The sequence below is a fragment of the Thamnophis sirtalis genome, unplaced genomic scaffold (assembly GCF_051295495.1).
Source record: "Thamnophis sirtalis isolate CommonGarterSnake01/CBP01778 unplaced genomic scaffold, rThaSir2_p1.2 scaffold_12, whole genome shotgun sequence".
Lineage (NCBI taxonomy): Eukaryota > Metazoa > Chordata > Lepidosauria > Squamata > Natricidae > Thamnophis > Thamnophis sirtalis.
In genome coordinates, this window is record NW_028261392.1 from 45,933,118 (window position 1) to 45,943,286 (window position 10,169).

The window sequence follows — 10,169 nt, forward strand, 5'->3', positions numbered from 1 at the left end:
GTTTTCATTGACAGAGGCACCCCAGGCCAGTCCTTCACTGTTTCTAGGGTGGCCCTGCGGGCCAGATCTAAGCACTTTGTCGAGCTGGATCCGTGCCCTGGGCCTTGGGTTTGACAACCCTGCCATAGATAAACAAAATATTTCAATAAATATGAATAAGATCAGTCTATTCCATGTTAGCTTTTTTGGAACATTTATTTAGAAACTAAATAGAAAATATTCAGTTGAATATCAGTTTTACTGTATTTTAATTTGCAGAGAATTGTAATATAATTTAATTTTTTTGAGAAAATACATGAGTTCAGAATTTAAGAGTTTCTATGAAAGAATTACACATATCTGATCCAAATTTGTTCCCTAGTTTACATAATAAGAATAGGAACTTTAAAATGTGGGTGCATTGGTGTTTCAGAAAATTAGCAAAATCTGTGAGAATGCAGAATATCCTTCTTGCTTAATGCAAAAATCAGTGATCATGGATCATTATGAATCTGTAGGCAAGTTGCACTTTTACATTTTAAAATGTAACGTTTCCTGTTAGTGTGTTCCAATTATAACTGCATTGTCTATATCAGGGGTGTCATTCATTGAGGGCCGCATCAGGGCTCTGGTTGACCTCAGTGTGCTGGGTGGGTGTGGGAAACTAGGTGGGCATGGCCAGCTTGACACCACTCCCCAAACTGCTGGCATGTTTCCTCTTCACATTGAGTAGACCAGGATGTCCCCGCGGACCTGACCAGACCACATCACAGGTGGATCAAGCCCGAGAGCCTTGAGTTTGACACTCCTGGTTTATATGCTTTTAAGAATCTTGAAAAATTGGAAATGATCCAGACAACTGGTATAATTTGTCATGAGCCAATTGATTGTTTCCTTCTCTAGTTCTTGTGGTGTTCAAAAATAAATGTATACAATTGTAAAATGTGTGAATTGTTATCTTGTTGCCTGTACAGAAAATAGATCTTAAGTGAATTGATGCTGTTTGGGGAAGGGGACACCTGGAAATAATTGAATCAAAGCAAATGTGAAGAAGCAGCTGTAATGTACTAAGTAGGCAAAATAGTGATTTAGGAGCTATGATCATTTGAGGAGGGGGGTATGTTTCAGGCTTCTTTGCCCAATGGCTAACAGAATCAAAGGAGAGCATCTCCTTCAGCACTTAAAACTGGTTCACTGCAATAGCTGCCAGACAAGATAAATACAACACAGAAAATAAGTCAATTTACTATACCATTTAAAGGAATTGGACTAGAAGCTGGAAGATAGAGTTCTAATTGTGCCTTAGGCATGTGGGCCAAATAGGTGATTGTGCACCAATCATTCTGCCTCAGCCCTAGGATAAAAGCAGTCACAAACTATTTTCAAAAAAAGTTCATGTAATTCCAAGTGTCAAGCAAAGCTTGAAAACAGAGGCAGAAAACAGCTTATAGAAAGCTCCTTGTATAATCTCCAAAGTCAAAATAAAAATTGACTATGACAAAACGATACATGGAATAGCAGTTTTACAATGCTTCCCTATGAAAGGGGCTATTTTTTTTTAAATTGAGAAGCATATAGATTTGCTATTGGTCGCCACAACTGAAAAATAATTCTGTGTAGCACAGTGAAAATGTTTAAAACTATCCCCCTCCCTCCATCCCTAGATGGGGAGTCTAATGCAGATACAATCTCTTCCAGGATGATCCTGTGTACAAATAATAGACCAGTAGAAGTGTTTAGTAACTTGCTCATGTGGTGCTGCAAAGTCCCAGATCTTTGAGAACTGGATGCAAAGTTTTATAGCCATTAGCGGTGTGAATCTTGGTAGGCTCTTCTCATAGAAAACTAGATATTTTAACCACAGCTATTATGACACTGAAGCAGGAGTTCATTTTTTATAATAATGAATTATCTCGGGCAGCAAAGAGGAGTAAATAATTGTTAGAAGAAAATTATTTTGTTTTATTCAAGACCTGTCACTTGGAAGAACCTACTCTGACTAGCTGATCATTGTGCAAGCCTTTTTGGCAACTGCTGCATGACCTCTTCTAAAGACTCCAGTTTGTTAACTGGTAAAACTCATGATACCTCTTCTAAAAAAAAGATGTTTATAATTCCTGTTGATTTATTTATCCACTCCTAACTTCACCCCCTTTGTCTAAAGTTTTTGGGAGATTAACTGAAGTTTCAGGGATCTGTTTGGCATCAATTAACAGCAATGATCCAAAACCTTAACAGTTGTCAATAAGAGCCAACCTCAGTTAATCACTTATTTTTGTGCCTTTTATGAGCCACAAAGTCCCTGCTCAAAGAGAGTATTTGTTTATTGGATTTATATGCCGCCCTTCTCCCAAGGACTCAGGGTGGCGTACAACATAAAAAAAAACACACATATTACAAAAGTTTTTAAAAAATTAAATAGAGTATCCAAAAAACAAACCCAATTAAGATTAACAATAACATTTTAAAAAATTCGATTAAAATGAACAATAATCAATCATTTATTTTATTTTGTTCAGGCCAAGCTGGCTTGCTGGAAAAGCCAACTTTTTAGGGCGTGTCTGAAGGACCGGAGGTCGGGGATTATACGAAGCTCTGGGGACAGCTCATTCCAGAAGGAAGGTGCTCCCACAGAGAAGGCTCTCCCCCTGGGGGTCGCTAACTGACACTGTCTGGCCGACAGCACCCTGAAGAGGCCAACTCTGTGGGATCGCACTGGACGATGGGAGGCTACTGGTGGCAGTAGGTGGTCTCGCAACTAATAACTTGAATCACACCCGGAAGACAACCGGCAACCAGTGCAGGCCATCTAAAAAGGGTGCAACATGGGAGCACCTAGGTACCCCCATGATAACCCGCGCAGCCACATTCTGGACCAGTTGAAGCCTCCGGGTGCTCTTCAAGGGCAGTCCCATGTAGACAGTGTTACAGTAGTCCAGGCGAGAAAGGACAGGGGCATGAGTGACTCTGCACAGAGCATCCTGATCCAGGAAGGGGCACAACTGACGTACCAGGCGAACCTGGTAAAAGGCCCCCCTGGTCATGGCCTTCAGGTGTTCTTCTAAACTGAGCCGCGTATCCAGGAGGACTCCCAGATTGCGGGCCCTCTCTGAGGGGGCTAAAATTTCTCCCCCTATCATCAAAGATGCACAAATGGGGATGATGGAAACCACAGCCACTCAGTCTTGGAGGGATTGAGCTTGAGCCTGTTCCTCCCATCCAGATCCGTACAGCCTCCAGTCATCGGGACATCACATCAAGGGCATCATTTGGGTGGTTTGGGGTAGAGATGAAAAGTTGGGTATCATCATATTGATGATACCGTACCCCAAAACCATGGATGATCTTACCCAATGGTTTCATATATATGTTGAACAGGAGGGGTGAGAGAACCGAGCCCTGGGGCACCCCACAAGTGACGCACCTCGGGGTCGATCCCTGCCCTCCAGTCAATACAAACTGCGACTGATCCAACAGGTAGGAGGAGAACCACCATAAAACGGTGCCCCGCACTCCCAACCCCCTGAGTCGTCGCAGTAGGATACCATGGTCGATGGTATCAAAGCCACCGAGAGGTTTAATAGGACCAGGACAGAGGAGCAGCCCCTGTCCCGGGCCCACCAGAGATCATCAACCAATGCGACCAATGCCGTCTCCATACTATATCCGGGCCTGAAACCCGACTGAAATGGATCCAGGTAGATAGCTTCATCCAGGTACTGGGGAAGCTGATGTGCTACCACACTCTCGACAACCTTCGCTACAAAGTGAAGGTTGGAGACCGGACGATAGTTGACTAAAGAAGCTGGGTCCAGGGAAGGCTTCTTAAGGAGGGGCTTCACCACCGCCTCCTTCAAGGCAGTGGGAAAGAACCCCTCTCTCAATGAAGAAGCCGAAGAAGTGTCGGGAAGCCGAGACTAACCAAGAGGGACACGCGTCCAGCACACAAGTGGTAGCACTGAGTCTCTCCATAATCCTGTCCATGCCCTCGGGGGTCACAGGGTCAGACTCATCCCAGATAGTCTCCACAAGATTCATCCCCATCGACTCGCCCGAATCTACCCAGTCAACCCTGTCCGGATCTGAGCGATTTTATCCTGCAGATACTGAACAAATTCTTCAGCCCTATCCTGCAAGGGGTCTTTCCCAGTTCCTTGGTTGAGTAAGGAGTGGGTCACCCTAAACAGGGCGGCTGGGCAGTTATCTGCGGACGCAATAAGAGCGGAAAAATGTTGCCATTTTGCCGCTTTTATCACCACTAAGTAGGATTTAATATGGATTCTTACTAGTGTTTGATCAGATTCGGACCGGCTGGCCCTCCAACCACTCTCTAGGCGTCTTTTCCGGCGTTTCATCTCCCAGAGCTCCTCGGTAAACCAGGGAGATACCCGGGAGCGACACTGGGTCAGAGGCCGTAAAGGCACAACACGATCCAAGGCCCCAGTGGCCGCCCTATCCCAGGCTTCCACTAGGGCTTCGGTCGAGTTATGAGCAAGGGATTCAGGAAAAATCCCAAGCTCCATCAGGAACCTTTCAGGGTCCATCAGGCACCTGGGGCAGAACCAGCTAGTCAGTTCTGCCTCCCTGCAGTGAGGGGTAGCAGTATGGAAGTCAAGCCTGATGAGGAAATGATCCGACCATGACAAGGGTTGGATAGAAATATCCCCTAAATCTAGATCATTCATCCACTGCCCAGAGACAAAAATCAGGTCGAGCGTGTCTTGAATTAACTGAGTTAGTTCCATAGCCGTCATGGAAGCCATGAACTCCCGAGCTGACTCGGATGTCTTGCAAATGGAAGGCAGATTGAAATCCCCCAGGATCATAAGCTGGGGAAATCAACCGCCAATCCAGCTAACACATTCAGCAGCTCCAGCAGAGCCGATGAAATGTAGCAGGGAGACAGGTACGTAACAAAAAGGCCCATCTGAACTCCAAGGCTCCATTTCACAAAAAGGGACTCCCGCCCACCTATCTGAGGCACAGTGATCTCCTGAGGTCTGAGACTTTCCCTAATAACCACCGCCACCCCCCTCCCATGCCTGCCCTGGGCTCTCGGCTGGTGAAATGCCCGGAAGCCTGGTGGGCATAATTCACTAAGGGGAACACCCCCCTCATGGCCCAATCAGGTCTCCGTAATGCATGCCTGGTCCGCTCTACCCTCTTGTATGAGGTTGTAAATGAGGGGAGCCTTATGTACCACGGACTTGGCGTTAAGCGACACCAGCCGGGTCCTGTAATCCCAAGCACCCGGGGGTGTGAGAAGGGTTATGAGGGTCGGAATGCGCGATCGCTCTTAAACAGCGAACCCGCATCCCCCAAACATAATTTGGTCCTCGGCCCCCACCATATCTGCCTCTCCCACAAACAGTAGAGATGGTGAACCCCCTAATGGAATGGCTTACTGTCTCCCCCGAAATCCCAAACCTTCCCAGCACTCCTGACCCTTGCCCATTAGTTAGCTCTGGCCTGCACCCTGGCAGACTCCCCCCCCAAGCCTGTCTGAGCCATCTGAATCAACCCCCCACCCCCACCCTTAAAATTTGATTTAAAAACCCCTGTAAAAATACCCTAAGAAGTCTCTTCTTCGCATGCCACCTCTCGGGATCCCAAGATCCGTCATTAAGGAAGCGTCTTGATAGGCAAGAAGGCCATCCCCGGGAATGGGGGAGTTCCCGAAGGGAATAAAGTTCTGTTGCAGTATAACATAGAGGAGAGTGTGGCATCAACCAAACGGGGTGACATCACGGGTAGATGGAACGAGGAGATGACATGTCTATGGAGGGGGGCAGCCGACAGTGTTCAAGGGAGTAGCGGGAAGCTTATGTCCATCATAACAATGGTCAGTGTTAAGAACAATAAGTAAGAGTAATGGCCCGATGTCAAAATTGCAGCAGATGATGAATTGTGAGGTGGTGAAGCGGCCCATAATGACGGCGATGAGGACAGCGGTGGCAGCAGCCGCTGCTCCAACTTCAACAACTCCAGCAGCTAAGCTCCGTCCACATCAGCTGCACTCATATCCATCGCCAGGGCTGCACTCCGTTGACCCAGTCTATATTGTCACAAGAGTAGGGGTCAAATGGCCAAATGACACAGTACGGTGGCCCAGGCAACGGTGGTGATACCAGAGGGGGCCACAACAAAGAACCCCCCCCCCAATTCAACTGTGCCCATGCCAACTACCGAAGCCATCTTCTGCTGGCATCAATATCCATGCCAGCTGCCTCAGCCACTCCCCGCTGATCCAATTTATCATGTCCATAAGCAAGGAGGACAGGAGGAGCAATCAGGATAACACCACGGTGTTGGGAGTGGCAGCTGCAGAGATCCCAAGCCGGGCGTCCCGCTGCCGCTGACCACACCCACGCTGGCTGCAGGGACCCCAGGCCGGGCATCCCACTGCCGCCGACCACACCCACGCCGGCAGCTGCCGACACTCTTCATTCTCCTTTCACCGCCAACCACCCTATTTCACTCACGACGTTCCAGCTACGAGGCAGGAAATCGCAGCTCAAGGGTATCCCCGAGGTCCGCAGAAGTTCTCATAACTGGACCTGGAAACAACGATGGGATAGTGTACCCCCTGCAAGCCCCGAGAAGGACAATCATCTCCCCGAAGCTCTCCTCAAACGCGACAGGACACCATCTTGGGCATGCACACTTCAGAATCATAAGAGACAAAGAGCGATTTGTGACAAAGTGATATTTTCTTAATATACTGTATATTTAAAGGTTACTTCACAGATTTAAGCAATTGACATATGACTTTCTCCTGAAAATCAGGAACTTGGGTTATTTAGCCATGATAGACTCATTGGCATAATTCCAGCATGAACAATAACCATAATTGCTTAAAAGCATAAAGGCATAAACATTAACATCTGAACAATTAAGAACATGTGATGTTAAATTGTAATATCTGTTATATCTAGCTAGGATATTCTATAAGCTGAGTCAATGGAAAGGGCAACGTTTCTGGTACCAGGAATTTAGCAGTGCTGTGTGCTTCCAAGTTTCAACACTAAGTGCAAAGTAAATTATTTCAATAGTTAAATAAAATCAACATTACCTAAATAAATTATTCAGCTAAGCAGCAATCCCTAGCTTGGCTGATGTTGAAAAGCTAAGCGGTACTGTGTAGTACTTGGATGGGAGACTACTAAAGAAATATGAGGGCTGTAAAACTTGGGCTAAGCTATGTGTAAGGGCTGTGTAAGAATGGAAACCATTAGTCAAAGCAACAACTGAATCCCCTTAGGCAAGTAGAATTAAAGCAGTAGAGACCCCTCCCATTTGTTAGAATGCAGATTCTAGCCAATACACAAGTGTGAAGATGTTTCCTTTATCAACTGTCCTGAGAGCCGAATAAACATACATTCCCATGGCTATCTTCCATTACACACTAAAGTGTATTGTCCCAGATGGCCATCATAAACGTTTCCCCAAAGGTGATGGGATCTCAGGCATTTCGGCACCAGGAAACCAGTTGTAAAATATCAGTTGCCACAGGCACTGCTAATAAAGGCCCCCCTCCTCCCAATTGAATAACAGTATCACTTTTTTCTTTAAATCTGGTTTGTTATCTAAATTAGCGGTCTGCAGAAAAATTATTTGCATTTTTATATTTCACTAAATACTATTTATCTTTTTTAAAAAATTCATATTAGTGGTCTGCAAGATTTAAAATTATGAATTTAGTGGTCCCTGAGGTCTGAAAGGATGGCAACCACTGATCTAAATAACCTATCACTGACATATTGCAGTGTCTATATAGATACCAGTAACACATTAAACCAAACCACATAGATTAATGTGATAAGTCCCCCCCCAAAAAAAACTCTGAAGCCCATCACCCCAAATATACTGGTTATTGATGAAATTTATTTTTTCCACCTATTGTGAAATTAACATGATACAATCTAGAAAATTTTGGCAATTTTAGGCTTTTCCATTCTGTATTCTCATCAGCCATGCTATTTGAAAGCCTGGGTAATGGCAACTACAAATAGATGTTTATAGTTTAGTGTAAAGTTCATTTACTGGTGTTCTAGAAGAACCTGGTACTTGTGATGGCAGATGCCCCTTTTAAATTTATAACTACTATCTTAAAGTATATACTGTTTCTAATAATAGAGAAATGCTCTATGACTGTCTGGTGGAATAATCAGTTACATTGCCGGCCATCAGCTATTAATGGATGTCAAGATTACCAGAATAATAAATAATTCATCCATGAGTCAATTTTATAGCATCTTCATTTTTCATATTTTGCTTCTTTGTGGTGATTATAGCGTATCCAGCACCAGCTTTTAATAGAGGACTAAAATGTCCTTGGTAAACAATAAGATTTCTTATACATTTATATATAGGATTATTTAAATAAAGTAGAAATGTAAGATATAGCTTATTGCAGAGGGGGGGTGATAAAGACTATGACAGTATTTTATCTTTTAATATAATTTCAAATGGTCAACAACTGGCTTCTTTAAGTGCTTTTTCTCCTCCACCAATCATGCTGACTAGGGCTATCCTGAACTGGAAAGGTCATGGAAGAGAATGCAGATGTCCATGCCCACTTTGCCTGCTTGGTTCATCTGAAAGTCACACAGAAGCACCATTACCGTGACCTTCCAACTCCTTTCCATAGGCAGTGAATTCCGGGACAAAGGAGTTTTTTGTACATTAGGCTCTGCAGTGACAGTTGTCTTGTAATAGCAATGGAGCAGGCACTTAATTACTAGCTCCATGTAACTCTTCTCTGCCCAGACTATTAACTTTGGTGAGATGTTGAGCCAATCTCCAAGTAGAGTGAGAGGATGAGGAGTAATTCTGTATCTATTGCCCTTGACAGATTGTCTGGCCTATCTTTGTGTTCCAAGGTGAACGATTTCTGACAGGGAAAGTGATACAAAGAATGTAGAACTAGCTTTGGGAATAGGGATAAAGGAGCTCTGAGAAAGATGAAAGAAACTCAAAATAATTCTGCCTCAATTTTGTTTAACGGAATACGCATAAGATGGAACTAACAGAAAGTTGGTTAAGTCTTCAAGATTTGTATACTACAATGAAGAATATTCTGGAATTCACTTTTTTATTAAGCTGGGCTTTATTAATCTGAAAAGATGACAACTGCCAAAAGAAATACATAAATAGTTCTATTATCTTTTAAAATTATAATTATTTCATAAAAATTCCACTTATACCTTAGTATGCTCTTGTTTCAGTTATATTTTCCATTGGCCATCATCCTTTGTTTTATTTTATTGCTATGGTACTTGCTTCTAGTGGGAACTAATAAATGATGCTTGCATCCACAAGTGTACATTCTGCCAGAATGTGTACATTCTTTATCTTCATTACAAAATGTAGCTTGATTGACATCCAAAGAGTTCGGTACAATGCAGGAGATTTCCAGTTCTTTGTTCTGATAAGTGAAAAACATATTTTGTCCCATATTTAGACATCTAGTCAATATGCCATTTTAGATTACTCCTGTTCTGTGTCTGGCTTTAAAAATGTTGATAAACCTGCCTTTATGCCAGCCCAAGGTGTCTTGCTTATAAGATGGATGACAAGATGTTGACTTATTCTGTTTCATGTACAGAAATTCTGTCAATTCAATTGAAGTTTGGTCCAGAATATTAAGATATATTCTATTGCTGGCCGTTCCATTGCTGGCCGTTCATCAACAATGTTGAGAATATATAAAAGGACATAAAAACAATTATAGTCAAATGAAGGTTGAGGTATGATGATAGTAATATATATAAATATACTTGATTTAAAATATGTGATTTGATATGAATTGTAGATGATGACTGTGGAAAGGATGCACGGAAGTTTTTGTAACCAATCGACACACTTTCTACAATTTGTAATGGAAGATGGTTTTTTGGGGGGGGTGTCTTTTGTCTGTTTGTGTTTATTCAAAAATAAAAAAATCTTTAAAAAACCAATGTTGATAAGTTATAATTGATTTCAACCTTCCCAAATTCTTCTGGAAGTCTTCCAGAAGCAATACTGGATGGACAGCAGATTCTCAGGTGGCTTTTGACCAAGATAAGCTATTGTTTTATTAGCTGTATTGTAGCATGAAACAGGTCTGTTATTTTGTATATTCACTTGTTGATGCTATAACAATGTATATGCAAACTTGTTCTTCAGACAGCATGATGGCTTGAAGATCA